The 15,876-nt window shown below is 42.6% G+C and overlaps 1 protein-coding gene across 4 annotated transcripts in view; it reads left to right on the top strand.

Annotated features, from left to right (window-relative positions):
* Positions 1 to 15,876, top strand: part of CDKL1 (cyclin dependent kinase like 1) — a 1,210,180-nt gene that overhangs the window by 577,032 nt on the left and 617,272 nt on the right. The window lies entirely within an intron of this gene.

Raw genomic sequence — 15,876 nt, 5'->3', positions numbered from 1 at the left:
CAAAAAGTAGGAGTAGCTCCTCTCCTGCCCATGCAGCTCTTGCCACAACTCCACCAAATCCAGGTCCTCCACTACCCTTCGCTGGGATGCCGCCACCTGTTGTTTTAGTAGACCAGACTGGGTTCAGAAGACAGTTAAAATCCCCCGCCCCCATATGAACAACCATCCTCTATACCCCCCACCTCACTGTCTCAGTACCAAGGGGAAATAGTCCTTATCATCTGTGTTTGGCACATAGGAGCTAACCACACATATGCCCCTGCCCTCAAGTGTACCCAAGAGCACCACCATCCTCCCAACATCGTCGGGCAAGACCTTGTCCACCTGAAAGGGAACCCCTAACGCCCTCCAAATCAGGAACCCTCCAGCATACGACAAGTAAAACGTCCCCACTACTGCCCCCCGCTGTCTTCTGAGGGAGTCCAATTCTTTCTGCACCATATGTGGTTCCTGACGCATGGCCAGTTGAACCCCATGCCATCTCAGGAATCCCCCACTTTCTGGCATGTATGCCTTTTGCCTAGCCCTCGGACGTTCCAGGTCCCAACATTCAAGCAATCCCCCCATGTTAGATCCGTCGTGCAAATCCCACCCCCTAGTCCGCACCCATACTGTACCAGAGTTCTCACTGTATTCTGCACTGTCAACTCGATCATTAACCCCCCAAACTGAACACATGTAACCCAACTGCCTGCACAGCCACCCGCATCCACAAGAACCATTGGCCATTGGTTAACCATTTCAGTAACCTTGAAACTGCCACCTCTTCTCCCCACTGCTCCACATCTCTCCCCACCCCCATCCTTCCCAATCCACCTCCTGCATTGACCAACCACTGCCAAATCCCTCCCAACACTTGTCTCCGCACCCACCCCCTACTCTTCTGCCACCCCACCCCATTCCCCATCCACTTGACCCAACAGCCATACCATCCACTGCACTACCCTCTCCTATGAATAGACAACCGTAGGTCTGGGAGCTTACCCTGTCAGGCTCCCGCCCGCCCAAATACTCACATCACTTTTCCACCAGCGTACCCCTGACCCAGAGTCTGCCAAGACACTAGCACAGGCCACCCCTTCAACTTACAAGCCCATCCTGTCCCAGATCGCTCTCAGTCCCCAATTTGCGGAGCTCCTTCCACTCCCTCCCCCCATTGTCCTGGGTGCTGTGCTGTGGAATCCATCCAGGCCCACACCTCCTGCGGTGACGTAAAGTACCTGGATTGGCCCTCTGCAATTATTTTCAGCTTTGCTGGCTAAAACATTTTATACTTGCTATTCAGCTCCCGAAGGCACTGTCGCACTGCATCAAAAGTTATCCATTGTCGCTGCACCTCCAGGGTCAAATCTAGCAAGATGCACATTTTAGCGTTGCCCACCTCATAGTAGCTGACTTTACGAGACTCTTGCAGGAGAGCATCTGTCTCCGAAGTTGAGTATTGTTGCCACTATCACCTGTGGCGGACCCCCTGGTGACAGATCTCTACCAGGCACCCTGTGTGCTCACTGCACGGTGAATAGCTTTGAAAGACCCTTCACGTGCAGCTTATCGATGATGAATCGCTCTACAAACAGCTCCACACTGCTCCCTTCTTTTGTTTCCGGGATCACCACCATGATGTGGTATTCACTTGTGTTGATTAACACATCTTTCAGCTATAGTTAAAACATCAAATGCTTGGAATGCGGTTCCTTTTGGCAGTTCCTTTCTCATAAGATTTCCCGGCCTTCGCTCTCTTTTTGTGTTTTGTCTGCGCCCTCACACCCATGGGTCTATGGTTGCGCTATACAAAAGTAATAAAGTAAAGTAAATTAGCATTTGCGTAACAAAACATATTCATCTATCCACTTGATGCTAGAAACCGCCACAGTGCTTTTTCAGAGGGGTGTATTGAGTTTGCTTGCTCTCCTTAAGGTAACATGTGTTTACTATTGTCTCATTGTACACAAATGGTTTAACAAACGCTTTACTGAGGGCTAAGACCGATGTGCTGCATTTTGTGTCTCACTTTATCCCAGTTCTCGCACACTCCGACGATACTCTGTTATTGGCTAGGAAACCTTACGCATTTCAACAACTTCTTGACGTCTATTTTGAGTTTATGACAGGCCTAGATTTGCAGATAAACGTTTTGAAATCTGCATGCTGTTTTAATATGCCATCCAACAGGCAAGCTACCCAAGAAAAAGAAGCAGTACTTTTATGTCCACGGTAGCCCTCTCCCGTTAACAGAATCTTTTGATTATCTTGGTATTACATTTACCAGAAATTTTAGTGGGGAGGTGAATATGACAAAACAAGTATTTAAGATGACACCGGCAATAGACGCTATTAAAGGATTTTCAAATTTATATAACATGCAGTTGATCCCTATCATACTAAATATCTATAAAGTTAAACCAAATGCTATAGCTCTATATGGGGCGAGGATAAAGTGTTTCAGAAGAGCTTCACTCCTGTCACTTGAGGAAAACCTGTATTTCAAACAAATCCTGGGCCTCCCACTTTCAGCCCCAAAATATGCGGTTAACAATGAATTGAATGTTTTACCAATAGTAGACTAATTGAGGCTGGAATCAGTAAAGTTGTGGCTCAGGATTTGGAGGAACGAGAAAGCTGTATTGACTAGGGAAATAATTTCACACCTGTGGGGTTGTAACAAAAATGCTCTAAAGATACCCTGGTTCTCTTTTATTAGAAAGTCTTAGTAGATGGCGAATCGTAATCTTTCTTTTTCAAAGGTACCTATCTCCAAAGTCTTGGTGGACTCTTGCATCTCAACAATCCAATTAATATACCGGCTGGAGAACAGTTTGAACTAGGGAAATATTTGCAGGGTTTATGCTTCTTGGAGAGGGTCAGCTCCCGGGTTACCTTTTGTGGCGCATGAAAAAAAAGATAGGGTCCTTTTAACCAGAGCGAGATTTTACCTTATTATATTGAATGGAATCACTGCAAAGTGGGCGAGGGGAGCTCTTGCAAAGACATTGACTTGCCCAATCTGTAGGGCCGGCATTGAGGTTTTACTTCATCCTTTCACTTTAATACTCTTTTGTCCAGCACACTCTATCCCCCGCCAACACTTCTAGATCCTTCTTCTTAGGCCTACGGACTTATGTAGACCACCCCTCCTATTTTTATTGAAAGCAAGCTCACCTGTAACAGCATGGGCACTTTTAAGCTTCCTCAAAGCCGAAGTGAATCTAAGAACCAAACGGATACAAATAATTGCTTTATAAATACCTTTATTAGATATTGTCTTTTTAACAATGCACATTGACCTTTTAAAGAAATTGTAGAATTTGTTTTTAGCTTATTGGGTCAGATGTTAACTTCTATATATGTTATTTACTTTTTATGGCCTATGGCATACTGCATTTTCTTTTAACCTTTGTATTGAATGACGTATTAGGTGATGTTTTATGCAGTTGAATGTTTAAAGGAACTTATACGTTCCAAATAAACTTTTCATTTATTCATTGTCTCAAACTCTGCAGTCAGTACAGGTTTGTAGACTGAAAAATAATTGATACCCTCATTCACATAATTAATCTCCAGCTTTGCTCTGTGTTCACTGGGACCCGCCATGGGTCTTCAGAGTCTTTGCCCTCCAGAGTCCCTCACATGAGGGTATACCCTATCTAGTGTTTACTGATAAACCACTCCAGCCACCCTGAGGGAAGGCAGGTTGGTGTCTGGGTGGCGGAGGGCGAGGGCACATCGGGTATCAGCCAGACCAATCCCTTCACTAGCCACCTGCTAGCCCCACAGAACAGGATGGGAGGTTCAGGGAGCTCACCTCACAAGCCCTTGCCTCCCATGTGTGACATAGTGGGGATAGCTAGGGGCAGACCCTTCACACACTGCCTTTGGTCACCACTACCTGGTTTTTGGCAGCACCTGGCCTCCTTGCAAAGGTCAGGTCGGGACTTCATCCCAGTCTGGAACCCGGTATGTCATATTATCTTCTACATGGTTGTGGGCCAAAATGTTTTGGCTCAGGGGCAAGACGAGTGAGAAATTTATTTGAGAAACTACTTAATCAATGTGTACAACCATCTTAATTCACCTTTTAGGTTTCTCCACTTAATAGCTATAAAGTCTGCTTTAGTTCTCTTGCATAAACAATTAGACTAGAAATTGAGCTAAGTAAAAAGGCAATAACGATATAAAATACACCTTGTATTAGTATTTAAGATGGCGTGTGAAATCGTGTTTTAAGGATTTCACTATTTTCATTCACTTCATATAGAATTCCTTCATCATAGCACATTTTAGTAAAGAATATGCTCTTGTAAGGGTACAAGGTATGTGCTCCCCTCTCTATAACAACTAACGTTCAGTACTACTTCCTCATTTGATCTATCTAGTAATGCTAATTCTGGAAGAGATCACAGAACTTTTCCATAATCTAGAAGTGAGAGTATGTAGCACAACCATTTATCAGAGAGGCATTTACCCAGAGATTACAGACTTTAAATGCAGCCCATGCAAGGCTGACGATGCCTAGGTCTAAGATCAGTGAATTTGGTGATACCATTCATCTCACTGCATTAGTAGTGTCACTGACGGCATAGGAAAACACTCTGAGTCTTTGAGATAGTTCAAGTTTTTTTTGGTATTTTATAGGCTCTAGAGCAGTCTGTCTTCTTTCGGATTTCTTCCCTAACCCAGGCGTCCATAACTCTGGTTAGTGTTACCGAATGTTAACCAGTACTATCTAAAAGCAGACTTTCGCTAATGATGGCTCCCTAATGGCAGGTTATCTAAACTCCGTCAGGGACTTCCTTGCTTTCCCAACTCGATCCAAAGGTTAGTGTCCTAATGGGAGTTGGCATTGTGCCCTGCACTTGCTCTGTGGTATTCGGATTACTTAATTTACTCCCACTCACTTTTTCTCTGCACCTACTAAAACTCCCTTCCGGCCTACTCCTCCCACCAGTCCTCCATCCCTCAGATGTTTTACTCCTCCTACCCCTGCCTCTACGTTTTGATGTTGCCTTACCTCCCACTCCCCTTTACCAGTTACCTCTCTTCCACTACTACACTCCTATACGTCCACTACTACTCTCCTCCTCCATCAACTACTTTCCTCCTCCTCTCTGATTATCTCCTCCACATATTAACTACTCTCCTCCACCCACTGCCACTCTCCTCCACCCACCAATACTCTCCCCAACCCAAACCAATACTACACTTCTTCAACTACTCCTCTCACTCTCTACAACACCAATCATCTTGCACTGACTCACTCACTACACAGGCATTCGTTACACTAAATACACTAAGTCACTCACTAGGCAAACACGCTCACTCGCACTGCAGTACCCTTGCGCTCAAAACACCAAAACCAAACCTTCTCAAATAATAGCATCTTTACTCCACTTTGTCCTCCTTCTGGTCTCTTGGTCCTCTTGCTCCTCCATTGACAACACCTGAACAACCCACAACGTCCTGCTTCCTGTCCCCTCTGTTAAACTTCCCGCATGTGTGCCACTTTGTGCATGTAATGTTGGGATTTCTAGGCAGCAATCTACCCACAGACTGCAATGGATGTGTACACAACATACATAGACAACTAAACTGTGCATAACACTTACTGAATTGCTCAGGGGTCTTTTAACAGCTAGAAAAATGTGTAATCAGCATTGCCCATCTTTTGTTGATTACCCTAGACTCTACAGGGAAGTTAGCATAGTGGTGGGCAATGTTCCCTCTAAGCTGTGCACATGTGCGCTTGCCCAGCTTCCTTCTGGGTGCCACTCAGATGATTTTTAGCAGCGCACACAGACAATTCTCACCTATACAAAAAGATTTGATAAGGCACAAGCCACAGCAATTACCTGACATTTTCTTTTTCTTAAAATAAGCAACTAGTCTAGATATTCTGCTAATTTGCATTACACTACTATGCACCTAAAATCCCTAACAGCAAAATACAACACAAGAGGTATAAAACTAATAAGAAGAACTGGCTCCATGAACAGAAGAATCTAACCAAGATATGCCTGCACACATTAACCAAAAATGTTCCCTCCCCACCCATGACTCCTAAACCTGACTCTACCACACGTTTACCTTATGACTAACTTCTGCCTGAGAGTACATTAAGATACTACTGGACGACCTTGACTCTTCCTCTCTTGGCTCTGCGAAAGGTTAGCAGACATGCACTTACATCAACTTGTTGTATGTTTGTTGTAACATGAATAACGTTCACGCTCCAGAATTTCTGTTACTCATTGTGCCTTAGCAAAAGTGTCACTCCCACTAATCGAATTACCAGTTCAAATATCGCATACTGACTGTAAGTAAGCAATCTACTTGGATGTGTAACCAAATCTCATACTTCCTCTTCTTTGCACATATGTCATGCAGGTGCTTTGAAGCGGCCCCCTTGTAAGTTATTTTGTCCTCTAAAGATTTTGAAAAGACAAATGTGAAGCTCAGCGTCTCCTACTTTAGCATTACTAACATTACCCTACAATTAGAGAGCAACATTGCAAAATCATTTATGTAGCCTACAAGGGATAATGGTTATGGACTATGCCTGAGATTACTCATCCATAGTATCATGGCACCGGATATTCAGACAGTAGAATGCTTTTCACACAATCTGCATCGTTTCCAAGGGTTCAGAGTTCTTTGGGCATAGACCTTCACGCATTATATGGTAACTCTCTTCCATACAAAAACAGTTTCACTGAGCCCTTGTGTAATCCTACACAATGATATAAGGGTGGGGTATGTTTCAAACAATGTTGTATGCACTGCAAAAGAATTGTGTACATGCAGAGTCATGCCATTCTTAAAATGCACATCATATGTTGAGGCATTTAAATATGCCTTGCTTGCAAAGTATGGTGGGTCTGCAAATATCCCAGTGAGTGTTTACTGCTGCAATCCCTCGCTTTTTACAGTGCTCTATCAACTAGTATTGGAGGCAAGCACAGGGGCCGGGGAAGGGTATGGGTAGAAGCATCACTCCTTGCGGGTGATGAACAAAGCAGCACATTTCAAAGACCAGGTCAGACGTTTCAGCAGTACACTGAAGGAAATGTGTTACTTGTTTGCTAAAGGATAGGAAATTATAGTACCCATCTAGACAACATCGCCTTCTTTTTCTTTCTATGCTCAACTGTTCTGTGCGTGCAGTCTCTAGCATCTCCCTGCATCTTATTTAACTGATCACAAAGAATTACAGAAGAGGGATCCATAGTTACAGAAGAAGGCACTCAATTAGTTGTATCTCTGAAGAATTGATGCGAGTAACTTAAAAGGCATATATGTGTGATTTTCTTCAACAGGGCTCCATAATAAACCGCACTAAGGCTCTTGTTTAATTTTATCTAGGCTGTAGTGTGGAAGGGTGGGCAACACTATTTACTTTATTATGTGCCCTGTCATTTCACTCCTTATGTCAGTGGTACAAGCAAGGCGATTATGTCACAGATAGCGCTAAAATAGAGGAGGTCTATAAGGTCATCAACATATGGATGCAGAGACATTGGATGTGTCTTAATAATAGTAAGACAGAACTTATGATCTTCGGATCCCGCCACGTAAGATCCAAGTTAGGAGCCCAATACAAGGAATTTCTGATAAAAGAAGCCACCATCCCAGTGTTACCACAAGTTAAAACACTAGGGATGATGGTGGAAGCATCAGTGGGTGCTGAAGCCCAAGTAAATTACTTAGCTAAAAACAATGCATATTACATGCGCTTGTTAAGAGCCATTAGACCCTACATTAGTGAAGCAAATACTGCCAATATCGCAAGGGCGATTATATTGTCTCGCCTGGATTACGGCAATGCACTGTTAATGGAAGCTACCAAGAGGGAACTACAGAGAGGTCAGGTTATGCAGAATGATGCCATTCGTATTGTTAAGAGAATTAAATACAGAGAACACATATCGGCAGGAAGGAAAGATCTTCATTGGCTTAGAATAGAAGAGAGAGTCAATTTTAAGGCTATGATGATCGTACACAGAAGCATATATGGTGTGCCGCCTTGCTACTTTAACGAGAAGTTCTTGCTTTACACACCTAAGAGAAACCTTATATCAGCCGATGTAGGCCTCCTGGTGATCCCAGGGGTTAGTCGGGCATCGGGTAAAGGTAGAGCTTTCCAGGTCAGGGCAGCCAAGTTTTGGAATAGGCTCCCAGTGAACCTGAGACAGGAAGGTAATTACATCACCTTTAGGAAATCACTGAAAACATTCTTATTCCAGTAAGTACTAGGGTAACAGGGCATTTTCAAGGCATTTTCAAGGTAAAGCTATGGCTAGCCTAGAATTCATTCCTCCATCGATCCTCCCATTCCATGCAAATCTTTTCTCTTAGGTTTTCTTCGTGCCCTGATGCCTGCAGGCTTTCGGCGCGTTACAAGCACATAAAATAGAAAAAAAGAAAGGCTCTAGTCAGATTTTGCTCCCTACTTGGGAGTCAAATGATTTTTCAGGGAGTAAAATAATTTGCTTTGCCGATTTGGATACTTTCTGCTTATTAAAAGATGTTCTTTCCCCATAAAATTCCTCTTGAGATCGGTAATTCATATTATTAGAGTTCCTTCCTTCCTATGCCATTGCTCTACTGGTCATTAATTTGAAAAAATATCAGTGTTCATTGTTTCTCGATTTTGCTAGGCGCATTTTCCTTTTTTAGGAAGTAAAAATGCATGGTGCATATGTCCCTTAATTCTAAGGTTGGTGTTATCACTACCCATAGGAGAATGTAATGTGCATAGTAAGCAGAGGCACAGAAATTTTGGATCATCATATTCTAAGGTGCAGTTATTCTGATGCAATTATCATCCTTACACACATTATTAGAAGCATGTTCTCCTGGCCCTTGAATGACTTCATTAAAGTGGCACTTGAAGTCCTTTCAGCATGTTTTTGACACATTGCTTTAATTGCCATTAATCCATCGGCAAATGTATTCTGAGTTTCTTGACAGCCACATCAGTTATGACAAGAGATATTTGTGTTTTGTAATATAAATCAGTGATTTTCCAGTGGCATAAAACATACAGGGCCTCATTACGACTTGGGGCGGTATCCCGGTGTAAATCCACCAGAATACCACCCAAACAAATTACTGTTACCGCCACTTTTTTGGCAGAATTACCACAGCGGAAATTCCGACGATTTCGGCGTTGAGTTGGAGGATTTTCCTTTTGGCAAATCCTCCACTCGAGGCCCAAAATTGTAATTTGGCATAGTGGTAAATTTGGCGGTAGTGGAGTTAGCGCCAACTTTAACACTAACCGCCAAACTCAGCCGAAATCTTTCTCGCCACAGAAGTACGTTTGCATGGTGCTGTGGCAGACATTGAAGGATTGGACTGGTTGATGAGTGTTCTGTATAATCACATATAACATATTTTATTTTAGCCTATTTGTTTGGAAAAAGTGTTGTAAGATTTTTAAAGAATTGAAGTGGCTGGGAAGAGGAAATTCCTTTCCAAACTCTGTTCTGCGACGGGACCTCACAAAGTGGCTTTCCTCATTAGTCAGTTGCGAACATTGAAAATAATGTGCGCACAACAGCCAACCGGTTCCGCACATAGAGAAAAATAAGTAGAGGGAACATTGGTGGTGGGCACATTACATTCTCCTATGGGTAGTGATAACACCATCCTTAGAATTAAGAGACATATGCACCATGCATTTTTACTTCCTAAAAAAGGAAAATGTGCCTAGCAAAATCGAGAAACAATGAACACAGATATTTTTTCAAATTAATGACCAGTAGAGCAGTGGCATAGGAAGGAAGGAACTCTAATAATATGAATTACCGATCTCAAGAGGAATTTTATGGGGAAAGAACATCTTTTAATAAGCAGAAAGTATCCAAATCGGCAAAGCAAATTATTTTACTCCCTGAAAAATCATTTGACTCCCAAGTAGGGAGCAAAATCTGATTAGAGCCTTTCTTTTTTTCTATTTCTATGTGCTTGTAACGCGCCGAAAGCCTGCAGGCATCAGGGCACGGAGAAAACCTAAGAGAAAAGATTTGCATGGAATGGGAGGATCGATGGAGAAATGAATTCTAGGCTAGCCATAGCTATACCTTGAAAATGCCCTGTTACCCTAGTACTTACTGGAATAAGAATGTTTTCAGTGATTTCCTAAAGGTGATGTAATTACCTTCCTGTCTCAGGTTCACTGGGAGCCTATTCCAAAATTTGGCTGCCCTGACCGGGAAAGCTCTACCTCTACCCGATGCCCGACTAACCTCTGGGATCACCAGGAGGCCTACATCGGCTGATATAAGGTTTCTCTTAGGTGTGTAAAGCAAGAACTTCTCTTTAAAGTAGCAAGGCAGCACACCATATATGCTTCTGTGTACGATCATCATTGCCTTAAAATTGACTCTCTCTTCTATTCTAAGCCAATGAAGATCTTTCGTTCCTGCCGATATGTGTTCTCCGTATTTAATTCTCTTAACAATACGAACGGCATCATTCTGCATAACCTGACCTCTCTGTGGTTCCCTCTTGGTAGCTCCCATTAACAGTGCATTGCCGTAATCCAGGCGAGACAATATAATCGCCCTTGCAATATTGGCAGTATTTGCTTCACTAATGTAGGGTCTAATGGCTCTTAACAAGCGCATGTAATATGCATTGTTTTTCGCTAAGTAATTTACTTGGGCTTCAGCACCCACTGATGCTTCCACCATCACCCCTAGTGTTTTAACTTGTGGTAACACTGGGATGGTGGCTTTTTTATCACAAATTCCTTGTATTGGGCTCCTAACTTGGATCTTATGTGGCGGGATCCGAAGATCATAAGTTCTGTCTTACTATTATTAAGACACATCCAATGTCTCTGCATCCATATGTTGATGACCTTATAGACCTCCTCTATTTTAGCGCTATCTGTGACATAATCGCCTTGCTTGTACCACTGACATAAGGAGTGAAATGACAGGGCACATAATAAAGTAAATAGTGTTGCCCACCCTTCCACACTACAGCCTAGATAAAATTAAACAAGAGCCTTAGTGCGGTTTATTATGGAGCCCTGTTGAAGAAAATCACACATATATGCCTTTTAAGTTACTCGCATCAATTCATCAGAGATACAACTGATTGAGTGCCTTCTTCTGTAACTATGGATCCCTCTTCTGTAATTCTTTGTGATCAGTTAAATAAGATGCAGGGAGATGCTAGAGACTGCACGCACAGAACAGTTGAGCATAGAAAGAAAAAGAAGGCAATGTTGTCTAGATGGGTACTAGAATTTCCTATCCTTTAGCAAACAAGTAACACATTTCCTTCAGTGTACTGCTGAAACGTCTGACCTGGTCTTTGAAATGTGCTGCTTTGTTCATCACCTGCAAGGAGTGATGCTTCTACCCATACCCTTCCCGGCCCCTGTGCTTGCCTCCAATACTAGTTGATAGAGCACTGTAAAAAGTGAGGGATTGTAGCAGTAAACACTCACTGGGATATTTGCAGACCCACCATACTTTGCAAGCAAGGCATATTTAAATGCCTCAACATATGATGTGCATTTTAAGAATGGCATGACTCTGCATGTACACAATTCTTTTGCAGTGCATACAACATTGTTTGAAACATACCCCACCCTTATATCATTGTGTAGGATTACACAAGTGCTCAGTGAAAATGTTTTTGTATAGAAGAGAGTTACCATATAATGCGTGAAGGTCTATGCCCAAAGAACTCTGAACCCTTGGAAACGATGCAGATTGTGTGAAAAGCATTCTCCTGTCTGAATATCCGGTGCCATGATACTATGGTTGAGTAATCTCAGGCATAGTCCATAACCATTATCCCTTGTAGGCAACATAAATGATTTTGCAATGTTGCTCTCTAATTGTAGGGTAATGTTAGTAATGCTAAAGTAGGAGACGCTGAGCATCACATTTGTCTTTTCAAAATCTTTAGAGGACAAAATAACTACAAAGCACCTGCATGACATATGTGCAAAGAAGAGGAAGTATGAGATTTGGTTACACATCCAAGTAGATTGCTTACTTACAGTCAGTATCCGATATTTGAACTGGTAATTCGATTAGTGGGAGTGACACTTTTGCTAAGGCACAATGAGTAACAGAAATTCTGGCGCGTGAACGTTACTCATGTTACAACAAACATACAACAAGTTGATGTAGGTGCACGTCTGCTAACCTTTCGCAGAGCCAAGAGAGGAAGAGTCAAGGTTGTCCAGTAGTATCTTAATGTACTCTCGGGCAGAAGTTAGTCATAAGGTAAACGTGTGGTAGAGTCAGGTTTAGGAGTCATGGGTGGGGAGGGAACATTTTTGGTTAATGTGTGCAGGCATATCTTGGTTAGATTCTTCTGTTCATGGATCCAGTTCTTCTTATTAGTTTTACACCTCTTGTGTTGTATTTTGCTGTTAGGGATTTTAGGTGCATAGTAGTGTAATGCAAATTAGCAGAATATCTAGACTAGTTGCTTATTTTAAGAAAAAGAAAATGTCAGGTAATTGCTGTGGCTTGTGCCTTATCAAATCTTTTTGTATAGGTGAGAATTGTCTGTGTGCGCTGCTAAAAATCTTCTGAGCGGCACCCAGAAGGAAGCTGGGCAAGCGCACATGCGCACAGCTTAGAGGGAACATTGGTGGTGGGCCTGCTTTGCCTAGCACAAAGGGCGTCTCACCTTTTTAAATGTCCACAAGGAAAGATGTATAACCAACAGTGGGCAGCCTGCATATTTCCTTCTATCTGTCAGATATGTTTTCTATTCAAATGCCCAACTCACCCTACAGATTGCCTGCAAAGAGGTCAGTAATTTGAGACCGTCCAGAAGAATGCAGTTAACATTTAACATGCTATATGTTTATAAGATACAGCATGATACACTCCTACCTTTGCTTTATCAAAGGGAAAACTAATTGTGTGGAACATGAGGCAGCAAAAGAGGATCTATATATCTCACTTTTCCCAGGGGTTAGATTTTGCAATCGTGATGGGGATTATGCAGAAAGGTTAGGAGTCTTTATGGGTAAAAATGTAAATCTGCAAGCCAATATTAAGATGGTTGAGGACCGCATATTCTTTACTGCACAGAAGTTTAAGAAGAGTCTCACTTGGGTCTATCTGTTGTTGTTCTCAATTGTTTGCAGTCCTTAGTAAGTAACTGGCTCGCTTTCTACTTCTGCCTTACAATACAATGTTCCAGATGATGCACTGTGGTTCTGACTGCTACAGCCAAGTTCCAAATTCCTTTACTTGATAAAAATATATATTTATTTAAAAAATACTTTGAACATAAAAGAAAATATACAAAGAGTTTATTTAGTTTGTCAATAAACTCAGCTGGGACAGGCCGTACTGGGCAGTAATGGCCCACCAGTCATACGAAACAGTCAGAGCCTACTCAACAATTTGTTGTGCTTCCTCAGTGTTGGTCTGATGATCAGATCTTACATCATTTTATATCAAACAGAGCTGTTTATAAATGTTCTCTCATCCGGTTTCACCAACTCAAACCATATGATTGTAAACAGTAACTCGGTTGGCAGGTCAATTAGAATTTTATTGGTTGTTAACATGGCTATATTTCCATTTATGTATCATTTGCTTTATTTTGTTAGAAGAACTCCAGTCCATGTTAAGTGCTGGTAAAATGTTCTAATCTAATTGTGAGTACTGACCCTGCCATGCAGGGCTGCCCAACTGGCCCATTCTCATCAGGAGCACCTGTATTCAGCTCTGTCTATCATCCATTTGATATGTAGGACTGGCAGCTAGGTCCCTTTGAGGAGAGGAGATGCATATAGACAGTTAAGAGCAGTTGGCTTCTTAATAAGTCCCAAGACTAGAGGTTTCTTTTTTGTCAAAACTCCTGGGGCTCTCTCCCCCAGACATAATGGGATCCCGCCAACATCAATTTCACACTACTTCCAGAGTGTATTTCTTTCTAGCTTCTCAGGAAATCCATTCAAAAGGAAGAATACTTGTGATTTAGCTTAGGTATAGCTCCTGGTAAGGTTTTGGTGCTAGGGAGAGTTAAGAGTGGTGACTGGACAACCTGACAGGGTAAGTGACTAAACATTAAAGGTTATGACTGCTTTTAGTGCAAAGATTCCACAGACACCTAAGCAGCCCCTTACTGTTTTAAATCAGAAGGCAAGGGCCCTACCTCCAACCCCCAAGCACTCACTCATTGTTGAAATGCAGTTTATTTTTTAAGGCATGGAAAAAATGTAAGATTTGGACAGGTTCAAGCATTTGCTCCACTATCATTTGATTGTTGATTAAAGGTGTCCTCCATGGCCCGAGTAACCTCCGCATTCACACGTATTAAGGTCCCAAACCACACCCTCTGTCACTGGTACACACCCGTGATACTCAGCATTAGAACAGGCCACACACAACACAAGACCCACAGCGGGTTAGAGAGAGCTCCACCAAGGATGCACTGAAGCATATCTTCTATTGTGTGGTAAACACTATTTGAAATAAACATCCAAAAAATTATTCCATAATGAGTCCTTTTTATTATTGCAGGTAGCTTTCTTTTTCAACCTTAAAGTGGCAGTGAAGATACCTGAGACACTATAATTCACATACAGTATGAACACTTCTTCCATCCATTGCAAAGCACTCACTGCCGTCCTGCCTGCAGTGCACCACCAGGCCATTGATTTAAAGGAAACAAAGCTCTGACGGATGAAAACAGTAGACCACGTATGAAAAGTAAGGGGTCCCACATTCTACCCACTATTTGCAGCCCACCACATTCCGCCCTTGTGTGAACTTCCCAGAAGTGTTGACACAACTGTGAGGGGGAGTTTGGAATTGTAAATTGTATGTACTCTCCTTGCGCATTACTGCATTATAATAGTGAGGGGATACTGAAAACAGACATGTTTAAAGAACAGTTTCTTGCTTGTGCATGGTGAGGCTTTAGGCCTTACTGTGTGCCTTTGCGATGAAGGCTCTTCGCCGGAAGTGTAGCTATGCTCACCATTACATCTCCCGCTTCTGACGTTTTCCCTTTGGCATATGTAAGTGCGTTTTAGGCTTCTGCTTTCTTAGGCAAAGCGGCATTAGTAGACAGAAGTCATCATACTGTCATCGTTCTAGCCTTCCTTGGAGCATGTGAATCTTTGAGGAAAATATAAAATGTCACTAAATATATCACACTATGCTATCCTTCATGATAAGACTGTTTAATATGTATAAACGCAGCTGGTATCAGAGTCTTGCATAGCGGGGCTTTGTTCCATGCTCACAACATTGTTTCAGCATGATTCCTTGCCCTGTCTGGGCCACGCCTTCCATTGAAATGCATGTGTTCCTTTGGATATTGATTGACTGATTGTTTATTTATTATGCGCTTATACACAAGTGTTTCAAAGCCCAACCATGCATGGGAGGGGAAGACAAGAAAAACAATCTTACTAGGCATGGCACATTCAGATTATGCAGGTGAACAGAAAAGAAAGCACGTACAGGGGGCCAATAGGAACAAGGGTGCCCAGTCCCGTCAGAACATGGGTTAAGTGCAGAGAGATATCACTCTCATGGGTCATAACTGAAGTGCAGTAGTGCTGTAGTAAGTTCAAGGCCAGTGGGCAAGTGCAGGAGACTGGCGAGGAAAGCTTGGGACCTGTGAAGTTCTGAAGGGACATCAAGCAGCCAGTCAGCCGAAACTGAGCAGCAGTAGAGGAGAGAGAGAGAGCGAGAGAGCAAAAAGAGGTGGTGAGCAGGGAAGAGAGAGAAATAAGGAGGAGGCGAAGAGGAAAGTGTTGAGGAGTTTCCGGAATTTAAGGAGATCAGGCTCAAGATGGAGAGAGGCAGGGAGGCTGTTACAGAGGGAGGCACCTGCAGAGGATAAAGATCTCCCCACAAGTCTCTGCTTGGAGAA

Source organism: Ambystoma mexicanum, chromosome 14 (genome assembly GCF_040938575.1).
Source record: "Ambystoma mexicanum isolate Mex_15411 chromosome 14, UKY_AmexF1_1, whole genome shotgun sequence".
Classification (NCBI taxonomy): domain Eukaryota; kingdom Metazoa; phylum Chordata; class Amphibia; order Caudata; family Ambystomatidae; genus Ambystoma; species Ambystoma mexicanum.
The sequence above is the reverse complement of the archived record's forward strand: the minus strand, read 5'-3'. Positions and strand labels throughout refer to the sequence as shown.